The sequence below is a fragment of the Notothenia coriiceps genome, unplaced genomic scaffold (genome assembly GCF_000735185.1).
Source record: "Notothenia coriiceps isolate Sejong01 unplaced genomic scaffold, NC01 NC01_scaffold00028133, whole genome shotgun sequence".
Classification (NCBI taxonomy): domain Eukaryota; kingdom Metazoa; phylum Chordata; class Actinopteri; order Perciformes; family Nototheniidae; genus Notothenia; species Notothenia coriiceps.
In genome coordinates, this window is record NW_011360834.1 from 640,131 (window position 1) to 652,932 (window position 12,802).

Below are 12,802 nucleotides of genomic sequence, written 5' to 3' on the forward strand. Positions count from 1 at the left end.
TATGTAGGGAGAAGAGCAGGCAGTGCTTTTGAGTGCATGTCCGTGTGTGCAAACATGGATGGACATACTGAATACTTTCTATGCGTTGTCGGCCTTGTTGATGGTTCATGATGGTTCATGATTGAGAACTGGTCTCAGGGTTCGAAATGTTGAAGATGAATGGATGAGTTGTGTTTGTATTGAACCCTGTAAGGTTGCTACTGCTGCTATCTTATTGATCACAGTACAGCGGCGGGTTGCAACCTTATTTTTAACGACTTGACTCCTCACTATACGCTGATAGGTCAAGAGCATCTTCTCTTCTGACATTCTTGGTTAAAAGTTATAAGTGTCCTTCATATTTTGCTAGCTATTTGCTCTTCTTCTGATTCGTCAGACAGAAAACATGCTGCTTGATTCAGAATGTTTACAGGATCCTAACGTAACATCTATTTGACACTACGAAAGAGCTCACTGGAGCTTTTTGAAATGATTGTCCTTTTGTCTTGTGGCACATGCACAAATAATCTCTTCAAACCATTGGTTGTCTTTTTTTGTTTTTCGACTTTAAGAAAGTGACTTTTTATTTCGACAGGATGTCTGAATACATTCAAATGTGCTGTACACAACTGAGCATTTGCATAAAAAATGATTTATGCAGCCTTTAATTATCACAGTTCTTAATGGGTCAAACACTGCAGCGGCACCACATAGGGCCGGCACATTGACACATCTGTTCCTGAAATTCACGGAGGTTTGGGCTCTGGAGGTGTTGGTATGCACTGATTAGCACAAGGCTGTCTTTACCCAACCACCAGGTTTCCTACTGGGCTTCCATAAACTGTTTACTAAGGAGTCTGTTGCCATGGTTTTCAGCCACGTTCCAATCAGTATTTTTTTTGACCGCTCAGCTTTATTTATTCCTCAAAAAAGCCCATGCCTTCTGCATCCACCAACTGTTGTTCCTCTCCGAATTGTTCAAATCATGTATATACTGAATTTCATTTATCTGCGGTATGGGAAGCTTGGATGATGATCGGAGCCTGGTTGGATGAGCTTTGGAAAGAGTCTTTACAAGCTGACACCTTTGGCTCATGTGTGGTTTTGAAACAGAGGCTTTGATGAGAGAAAGAGATCACTATCATAATGACCTAATAACACCATGTTTTGTGCGTGTGGTATGGTTCTAGTTAGAAGCACATGTTCGCCATATGTTTTCATCTCCCTTGAAAACGCCCTTAAAAGAAACATAGGCAAGATAAGATAAGATCTTCACTGACAAAGTGAGATAAGATCTTCACTCTGATCTTGCATGTCCTTTCTCGTTTCTTCCATCATCCCTTTGAATTCCCCCAGTCTCTCTGTGCGTCTCTTTCTTTTTTTCTCAGCTTTAATAACGATGGAAACTCTTTCATACTGACAAAGCAAAGGCAGCACAAACACACCGCGGCTCCCGGAGGTCAGGTCACACCTGAGGAGTGGACTGATGCTCAGTGTGTCAGTACGGTCAGGAGTTTGTCTGTCTATAGGCAGGAGGCTGCATCTTTAGTGTTTAATAGTCTTGTAAGCTGTTTTTTCCAACTCTTTGCACCTCCCTTAACAGGAAGCCATATCCCTCAATTGGATTACAGCTAATTAAACACTACACACGTGTAGAGTCAACAAATAGAGGTGTCATAAACCCCTGTCTACCCTGCTTTTGTTTGCCACTCCGCCTCAAGAGCAAAGTTAAAGCTCTACTTTAAGTTGTTTGTGTTCTCTTCACCCAGGAGGTTGTATCTTCATCACTGTTGTTTTTCTTAGTTATATAAATGGATGCCTGCAAAGAATACTAAACGGTGTAGTCATTGTCTACTTAAGGAATCAAATATATATATTGTACCTATTTCTAAGTGTTTCTGAATCTCATATAGCAGGGACATTCAATAGTTTTAAAGGAGTAGTTCAACAGATCCCGGCGACATCAAGGTGATGACAGGACTTCAACACTTATGCTTAGCTTAGTTTATTGACTCCTGATTTAGCCCCATAATTAAAGGACAGCCATCAGAGTAATGTCAATCATCCAGCTCTTCGCAAGAAAGTGAATAATGGTGTTGCTGAAAACATTCAACTATTCCTTTGATTGTTATTTATGTTTTAGGAATTGGGTAAAAGCTGATTGATGGTGGTTTATTAGGTTTGTGTTTACAGCAAAACAATCTTCTCTTGACCTGTTAGATTGTCTACATTTATTTATCTTAATATATTTCAATAACTAACTGAATCCAGGTTTTCCTTTTATCAGCCCGCCCCAGTTGTTCCCAGTCCCTATCCTTCAAACCAGCCCTTCATTTGCCAGTTTGTCGTCCCTGAGGGGACACAAGGTGACGTGTGACTGTTTGCAGAGTGTAAAAATAATCATTGGGCAATTAATGGGCACCAAAAGGGAACCATTAGGGAAGTGTTAACTTGCGATACCTGCTCGGTGCAGTTTGGAGGAGGAGAACACAGAAGAAAAACAAACTTGGAATTTAAATTGCACCATTCAAATGCAATGAATGAAGACATAAAGTTCATTGGTCTCTGATGCATGTTTATTTGACTGTATCACTGATGGCTGTATTTATCTGCTGAATGAGAGCAGCTGTAGAAGTCTGTATAAACTGTGGTGCCAGCTGTTGAACTGCTTTGAACTATTTGTCGTGCTGTCGTGGATCTTCAGAATTGCAAGGTCAAATGCATTGTCCTTAAGGATAAAATAGGACGTTTTTCACCTCTATAAAATACATTTTCTAACTCTACAGTGTTTTACTTTGGTAGGATCTTCTCTTTACCAGCTGTCCTTTAGCTCACTTAATCTCGTTTGGTTTCCAACAACCCTGTTTAATTATCTCACCAGTCAATCAGTCAGCTTACTCATTTCTCCAACTCTTATATCTACAATCTTGGAAAAGGAGAAAATAAAAGGACAGGAAAGATCGTAAATAGATAGACCTCAGCAAACTGTTTCCGCTAACAACAGGCAGCTGCCAATCCTTATTCTTTACCGACCTCTGGTAGTTGTTGCAGTTGTTGTTATTGCTTATTTGAATGCTTTTGAAAAAATATAAATGTTGCCTGAATGGATGGAAGTTAATGCAGTGATCACTGAGGGAAAGCACTGAATGCAAGAACTTCAAGGATTAGGATGCTAGAAGCTTAAAGAGTCTTATCATCCTCCCAAAAACCCCACCACTGGATTCAAGACTTGCACATAAACTCATGCACATGCTCACATACACGCATTCTCCATCACAGACAAAGCCTTTGAGAGACTCAAGAGAGTTGTTCCATTTTGAAGTCTCTAAATCTTTTTATTTCCATCGCTTTGTGTGTGTGTGTGTGTGTGTGTGTGTGTGTGTGTGTGTGTGTGTGTGTGTGTGTGTGTGTGTGTGTGTGTGTGTGTGTGTGTGTTTTTACAATCAAAGGAATCTACTTTATGTTACTACTGCCCTACATATCGTAGCTTAGGTGAAGGAATGTTTTAATTAACAATGCTGCCATTCTCGCTGACACTTATATCTGCTGCAATATCTCTTCAACTTTGAGCATCATCAACTCAGAAGCATCCATTTAATAAGAAAAGCACAAACACAGCGTTGGGTGTATTCTAGAGGAATATCCCAAACACTGATCTAGACAAGAGTCATTTTTTACTGAAAATAGGACAGTAAGGGGCCGAGAGAAATGCAGGCAGGCAGGCAGGTTGCCATGAAGGGGAAATACACACAGATGGCCTGACAGACTGACAGACAGAGGATGAGAGAAAAGTAGACTAACGAACAGACAGACACAAAGACACATATGTACAGGATGTATGTCCATTCAGATACCTGCTCAGTGTGAACACATCGGTGTGTTGTGATGAGTACAGACAGGCATTTGCATAGAAGATAAAACCTGCATCTTGGACTACACACACACTAATACAATGTGTATGTTTATTGATTAAGGATTGATTACTTAGTATTTGTTTAAAAAAATCAACATGACAAGGAAGTGTTTTTCATTGTGTCTGACTATATATTCATACTGAATATTTTACTGTCAACATACCTTATTACGTTTCCCTACAATATCTGTTTGTGAAGTAATAATGATTCAGATTTGTTATGGTTATTTTGAGGCACTGAAAGCACTTATGTTAGATTGTATTCTTCAATATTGAAAAGTGAAGTGACTTGACGCGTGAGACAGGTCTTGTGACCTGTAACTGAATCTACAATCTTTCCTTCATCTTAACCTAACAACACTGATGACTCAGGATGACAACCCTGCTCTCTTGTAGCTTTTTGCTCTGGAAAAATTGTCAAACTTAATGGCAGCAATTATATTTTCACTTAAATTGCCCAAACCAAGTAATGTTAATGTATTTTTTTGCTGTACAATTCTGAACTTCCATCCAATTATGAAAGCCATAAAATAGGAAGAAAGCCTTTTCATTAAATTCTGTAGTGTAGAATACATGAAGTAATATTGCTTTACTGAAAAGGTAATTTCACATTAATTACATTTGTAATGATCAGCGCTGTTAATGGAGTTGACATCTTCTGCCATAAATGTAAACAAAGTGAGTGTTGATGCCAAACGGTATCACATTCAGCAGCATCAATAGGAAAGCACTGGTGTCCTGGCTCTATGATAGCGAACAGCACATAGACACAGGTTGGTGGCAGGAGGCGGGCCCTTGCTTGTGGCGGCTGATGTTCTGTCAGGGTTGGGGGATGCTGGGCTGGATCCTGCTGGGTCTTTTGTCACCCCTGCTAATTGAGTGATCCTGGTGACCTTGTCGTCGCTGCCTGGTAACACGTTAGCAGGAGCCGGTGTCCCTGCCCTCCGCTTCAAAGTCATAACTAGCTGTCTGGCGCAATGATGGGTGGCGTTTGAGGGATGTAGTGGTACGGTGATAGCTGAAATGATGGAGGGATAGATTATAGATGAAGGGTGGATGCACTGGCTATACCATAGTCAGGAAGCAGGGTTAAGTGCGGTTCAGCGGCTCGGCATTGATGGTGTGAACGTTTCTGCTTTGTTTCCTTGCAGGGCTAAAAGAGCTAGAATTGATTGAAATCACAGTGCTTTAAGGCACATTGAATGAAAGCATTCTGGCCTCTGACTTCAGGAACATGTGGGTGGCTGCGTGCAAAAAGTATAAGAAGAAATAAATGGTTTATTGCTACTTGGGGAGTTTTTCTGGCTGCAGGTATGCAGGCATAATAAAGAGGATGGAGGGACTGTTAGACCCTTTTGAAATTAGTATGCTCGAAACATATGAGAATAACACTTGACAGATGCTCACAGGCTGACATCATGCCCCATCTTATGATTTTCATTAAGTATAGTATAACAGCTGCACTTGTACATCTCACTCAGTGGCGACAGTCGTAGCATGCCAAGTCTTAAAGAAAAAAAAATATCAATCATATTTCAATGCATGCCTTTGGAATCTCTTTCAGTGAACATGTGACACTTTTCAGATAAGTGTTTTTGTGTTAACAAAATGGAAATCTTAATTTTGCTAAGTTAATTATAGCTTGTAGCCCGTTGCCAAGCAACCTAATGACAGGAGACAGCGGGGAGTCAAGAATCTAACCTTTGGCTGGATGGAGCCAAGAGGTGACATTTGGTTTCCTTCATATTACTTTCTTTTGATGCTTTGCGATCTGAAATAGGCTGTATTGCACTTTAGAATTAAAATGGTTTAAAGTAACTGTATTTGTTTATATAATAAGTAAGAGAAAAACATTTAAACTCCATTGAGAAAATTGAAAGCGTTCAATCACTGTCGGTCGACCTTTAACAGGGTGCTGTTATGAAAATGACAGCCCTTTAGGGACGTGCATGACTCATTCTCCACAATATAAATGTGCATTTACTCTTTTATGTCATCTGTGGTTTTATGTTTCTACTAACGGGGCATAAAATACTCAGTCAGTCAGAAAATGTATATAAAGCAAAATGGCAGAGGACTAATGGGCTCTGTTATGAGGCTGAGGGTCTTCTGTTGTTGCCTTATGTCATGCCTGTACTATTGGATTCTGTAGCCCTATGGAAACGTGTCTACACCCTTTACTGTGACTTTGTGTAATGTCATTGTAATATTTAATAAATAATTACTTTTTTTCGGCTGCAGTAATTATGCATAGATAATGCATTTAGGGATCCTTGTTATAGACTCATACGAATATTATATTTCTGACATGACATATTCTTAGATCCAAGTATAATGCAGCACATGCACATCTTTTCATCTGAGATCCCCCAAAGACAAGGTCTGTATGCTCTGAAAATTTCTTTGTGGGTGTCTGATTTTTCCTTCTATTGCGGGGGGAGTATTAAGGGGGGGGGGGGGAATCCATGGCTCAGCGCCAAAATAGTTTTGAAGTATCTGTGAAAAGACTCCTCTTAATCCGTTTTATTTGCTCTGCTACCTCCGAACCATTTGTCCAGAGCTCCAATACCCTCCACTCCACCCAGCCATCTCAGGGATTTAGTGTGGTAGAGCAGAGGTGCAAGAGCCCACAGACAGTTAAAAAAAGGCCATCTGGCCAGGGAGGGGGTTGTAGCGAGGTGGGGGTGTTGGGAGGTTTGGGGCAGAGGAGTCGTGCTGGGCAATCAAAATGACGGACAGCAGTGAGAAGTGTTTTGTGGGCTCCCACGTACATGCAAAGTAGCCCGACTTGTGAGCTTTCACAGCTCCCTATGGTCTTCAGGTAAACACTGACCGGCCGAGGTATGCGTGGTCTTTTACCACCTCAGTGTGTGTCTGTGTGTTTGTGTTTGTGTATGGTAATAATGTGTTTGTTGGCTTGCTTGTGAGAGGAAAGAGTGGACTTACTTGTGTTTACACCCATGTCACCGGCTCATGTATTTGTGTGTTCTACAAGTGCACTGCCAGGTTTATTTCTGTATTTTCTCTTATTTTTTTGCCAACGATAGTGTTTGCCAGTGGAAGATGTTTGACCAGAAAAGTCAGGGTAAGCAGGTGAAACAAACAGCATCCATATTTCATGAACCATAAAAAAAAACAGAATGCCTTCTCGGATTCGACACAGGCTCAGTTCTAAGGACACTGTGAAATGGGCGCACAATTGTTCCTCTTCGCTCTGAGCAAATATTATAATCCTATTCTCTTATGCTTTCCATCTTGCCCTCTCTCTCTTATGTTCACCCCAATGGCGGCCCCTTTCCCTGAGTGAAAACCCCTCCGAATGTGTGGAGGCTTCATTTTTCACTCTCCCTTTGGGGCTCTGTTGTCAGAGAGCAGCCCTTAGGAAGTCTTTATTTCTGCCAGGCAGGGCCTCTTGCGTTCCTCCACCCTCTCCCTCCGTTCTCATGGCTGTCCCCCCCACCTGCTGGGATCCTGATCCCAGCCGGGGCAGGGCTTCAGCGGGGGACAATTACTGCTGCTCCCCAGCTTTGATCATCTGACCACATGGAAGCATAACAGCTGACCACATGTTTCAACAGACAAGAAGAAGAAGTAAAGAGAAAAGATGAAGAGTTAGAATAGGGTGAGAAGAAGAAAAGAAACCCCCTTTTCATTTAAGTTGAGCCCAAAGTTCCATTCCTCTTTGGGAGCTTTACGGAGAGTTAGCCAGAATGGTCAAATCTGCGTTTCCTTTGATGGTGATTATTTATTTGGATCAGGGCAACCTACTACAAACCATGTCCGGCAACAGCCTCTATTTTTCTTATTTCATATTCTATAATTCACTGCATTCTATTTCGCTGTAAATTACTGCTTTATTTTATTGCTGTCTAACTATATTGTATTACAGTGTCCTTAAAGATGTTTTGTTTCATATTAGATTTTTTGTTTTATATTGTATGTCTGCACCATGACATCAAGTCAAATTCCTCGTATTTGTGAACCTACCTGGCATAAACCCGTTTCTGATTCTGATTCTAATAAAGTTCAGTTTCAATTTGCCAATCTCTCTTTTGCGAGTGCCGCAAAGAAAGAAAGAGAGAAGTAATTTGAGGCAGCCCTTGTAAAAAGTGAGTGCTAAGTCTGCTGGTATTGTCGGCCAAATTGTCACGACGCCAACTGGGCTCTGCTGTCGTGTTCTGAACACTGTCTGGCTTTTTCGCAACCTAGGCCACATCCACACAGATGACAAATAACACTGGGGAAATAGCTACGAAGATATTGGGAGCAATGACTACAGATATAAATACGAAATGTCTCGTAAGGAAGCCAACAAGAGATTCAGCTGCATTCAGATTATCTGAACAAAATACAATCGTAGTACTTCTGAAAGTTTACAAGTCAGGATACATAAACAAACTATGGGGTGTTACATAGATACAGATAATAAAGAGTTTTCTTTGTTGATAAAAGTTTTTTTTTTTTCTCTTTGGAAGTGGAAGTCTGCCATGGTGGGGGATATCTACTCGAAGGATCCAGGCCAAGGGGGTTAGATGGAAACTGACAAGGCTGAGGGAGAGGGGAGGCAGTGTGCTTTGCTCTGATTGTCAGGGATGGCCTCTTGGAGTGTCCCAATTGAGAAGGAGATCACTTTACCACATTAAGGGTGCCTCAAAAGAACCTCTTCAGCAACACTTTGGCCCAGCCTGGAGGAACAGGGCTTGTTTTGACTGGTCCGCCACCTTTAATTGTCACCACTGTGGACCAACAGCTTGCTCCTGCCTCAGCTATACTGCCACTGTGGCTCTTTGAGAGACACTCGCGCAACATATGTGCACACACACATGCACTGCGAGCCGCAATGCAAATGTGGGTATACGAGTATGCACATGGGCATACGCAGGCCTACGCCATGTGTGTGCACAAACCTACACACATAAGAAAACTCCAGGGCATACTAAAGAGATTGGAAACATTTCAATCTGTTTTGCTGATAGCACTGGTCAAAAAAAGCATGCAAGCATTTTAAATGTACTAAAGGGTGTAGCAGAGAAAGAGGGAATAAGCACTTTTTACCTTATCTATGTGACTTTATCATCAAAAAGCTGCAGAACATATCCTCAAGTATCCTAACAAATCACCCTGACATGTAGGATTAATACTTTATATTTATAATACTAGTACATTGTAATTTTTGAAACATATATTTAGTATTTAACATGTTGTTGGTGATCAGTAGTTTTGATTAATTGTAGAGGACAAGAAATAGCTGCATTTTAAATGAAGGGAAAAGAGTAAACCTTTTTTGACTTGTGATTATAACTTTTGGTAAAAATCTCTGTTTTGATCAGAGCATTTAAAAATGTCTCGAAAGCTTTTATATCATCGGTTGGAACACACACCCACACCCACACAAACACACCACACACAATCCACTGATATTTCTCAGACGAAGTTTGTGTGTGCCTGAATGGGAGGATCCCTTAATTAAATGCTAGTCTATTAAATTGAAAAGACAATTGGGATGAATAATTTGAGTCATTGCTGTAATGAATATAACATGTCAGAATAAATTGAACATTTTTACCAACGCAATGTATTGCATTTTCATCACCATTATTATATCATTAATGATTTTATATAGATCATTCCTTTTTCATTGTACGATCTGTCTATAGCACAAGCTTGAAATAGGAGGGTGTGCATTCTCAAAGAGAAAATTAATTAGTTGTGCTTCTTTCTAATCAAACGAGAAAAAACTATAGTTAGTGTTTCCCCAAAGACGGGAGGTCACTTTATGATGTGGCCTTGGCCATTTGTATATCCTGCCTTACTTCATAATCATTTTTATCCGGCAGTTAAAAATAATTAACAAGTCATGCTCTTTTGTCGTCCACCATTTTAGGTCCTCGCTCCAGCAATGAAAGGCCTCTCCATCAACATGGTCGCGTAATAGTGTCAGGATGCATTTTAAAGTGCAGTAATTCAGCGGTTTACACGGCCTCATAAAATACCGACATGCCCCGATAATGAGAAGCATGAATGGAAACTTGGAGTTCCCTGTGGCCCCTGTGTGTGTTAGTGTGTGCGCGTGCGTGAGTTAGTGTGTGTATGTTGGTGTGCATGTTATTGTGTTGGTACGTGAGTGTTTAAGTGCGTGAGCAGGGAAATGTAGGAGAAAGAAAGAAAGAAAAAAGAAAGAAAGTCACAAAGCTGCTCTCTAGTATTCTTCTTTACAGAAAACAAACTGAAAACTCTACTCCTTTGAAACACGCATGTGCTCCCGAAGACTGGTATGCATGCTAAGAATGGCAGGATTTGGGCTGAGGCGTCCCACTCCTCTCTGAGTGATATCATATGGAAAGGTCACAGGCAGCTCACACACATAACTCATCTTCTTTCAGCCTGTCCTAAAACTCTTTACGGTGCCTCGACCCACTGACAGGCGGGCTATGTGTGCACGCTGATGTGTGCATATGTGTAATGTACATGGCAAAAGGTAACTAAGTCTAAATAAGCAAAAACAGTTGGTGTAGTAGCTGTATGTGCTAAACACTTGTCCTGCATAGCTACTCCACCAGGTGATCAGTGTCAGGCATCTTCCAGAACGCGTCTTAATCTTGCAGTGCCGACGTCTTGCTGTCAGGGAATAAATCATGATGCAGCGTGGAGGTGGTGGCAGGCAGCGTGAGTCAGGAAAGCAGTCTGCTTGACTTCACACTCGCTAGGGATCTGGTAACTCAGCAGGTAGTCCAAGTACAGATTGAAACTAACTCTGCCTTTCTGCGCTCAACACCCCCCGAGAGCTCTATTCAAGAGCACGACTGTTCCTTTATTGTAGAATAAATGGCAAGAGTTCTTTTTTATTGTGCACAGATGGGGATAGGTGCAGGGTTGCTCAGCTCGTAGTGATTTTCTCTCCAGGTACGTGTGTGGCAATGAATTTATGACATTCAGATTTTAGTGAAATAACCTTTGAGACTGCATCTGTGTGATTTAAAGAAAAAGCCCCTTTTTAAGTGATTTTAAGAAGTGGTTTAAAGAAGTCAAGACAAAGAACTGAGTCAGTGGCCGGGTCAGTGATTTGTTGGTCTCAGATGGTCACTGGGCATTAGTGAGTTAAATCCTTGAATCAACCTTCGACCTTTAAGTGAGGTTACCACCACAAGGGCTGTTTTTCATCTCCCGTGTGTTTTTCATAGCACTAACAAGATTGACTTATAGCAGATTTGCACTACTGTGCTTGTCGTAACCGCTAACTAACTAACAGTTATTCATGCGCCAAGCAGTATAGTACTGGCGCAGATGGGGATGTCTGCTTTTAACAGCTCAGAAGTCACATCTGTGTTTAGCAGGCAACAGCTTCAAACATGACTCAGCCAATCAAAGCTGTGTTTTCTTATATCTTCGATTGCTGCGGTAGTGTGTAAATCAGTTTTTCTGTGCAGAAGGCAGTTGCTGGGGCCGTTGCCAATGAGTGTGTGAATTACAGCTAGGCATAAAGCTGTCCTTGTGTCCTGCTGGCCAAGAGCTGCAGGGATTCTGGAAATGATCGTAAATTTAGCAGCACTTGGCTGAGGAAATCATACAAAATCTGGAATTGAATTGAACATTTGGAATGATTACCAGAGACCATAAGAGGAGTTTCCATAAAGTGAGAAAGACCGACAGAGGTGGGGCGCGGGATGTACAGTATCAGAGCGCTAGACGACACAACAGACTGGTGGAGGAAATATTACATTTGGGATACGCTCTAGTAGTTACAGTAGTAGTCATAAACGGCTGTCCCAGCCTGTCACTAGAGATGAATTATTCACTCACTTGTCAAATCAATAATGACCCGGTCTTTAGTGGCCTACTCTCCCCATGCCCTACTTATCGGTTTTTGGGGGAGAGGACACATCATTTTGATATTTTTGCGGTTTGCATTCATCGTAGTGGACATGCGGCCCCTCGCTGAGGTACATTTGTTGCCATTTGTTGTCTTTTTAAGGATTGTTTCTGGAAAATTAGAACTTTGAACAGAGCGCCACTTAAAAAACTGCAGCTGGATTTGAAGTGAGCACACATGATTAATTTGGCAGTTTTGTTGAAATGGAATGAAGAAAATGGAGGTGGGGAGGGGTCTGTGTGGGGGTAGGGGGGGGTCTGCCTGGATGAGGGGGTGTTGCCATAGCTTTTAAGGGCATGGGCATGTTTGGATGGCACGGCCCACCCCCTGCCCTTCTGCCTCCGCTCATGTGTCACTCACTGTCTTCCAGCCTGTAATTTTCCATCTACTGTAACAGTCTGGGCACCTCGCCACCCAGGGAACTTTTAAAATAAATAAAGAATTCATTAAATAATTAGTATCTCCACAACAATCTCTTTTGTTCTGTCAATCTCACAGCGCTCAAAAGTCACCCTGGGAGATGGAGAGAGAAAGAGGGTGAACAATCGAGGGAGAGATGGAAATTGAAAAAGAGAGTGTGGAAGAAATTAGTGGAAAATCAATTAAAAAAAATTAAAAGCATTGAATTTTTTGAAATGCTTTTTACTTATCCGCCATTGATTACATCTAATTGGGCCTCATTTTCTGAAAGAAAGTGTGTGTGTGTGTGTGTTTATGCGAACATGTGTGTACTTGCCAGCATTTACGTGTATGTGGGTGTGTGTGGCAGCTTGTGTGTTTGTGACATTTGCTAATGGTTGGGTGCATAGATGATAACCACTTGGCTTGGAGACAGACAGATATGAAAGGCTGTCACTCTGAGCAGAGACAGCTATAATGGCCCCATGAGTGTGTGTGTGTGTGTGTGTGTGTGTGTGTGTGTGTGTGTGTGTGTGTGTGTGTGTGTGTGTGTGTGTGTGTGTGTGTGTGTGTGTGTGTGTTTGAAAGGGTGATGATAGGGGCCCACACTTGGGGCCCGGCCATGCTTCCTAATCAAAACC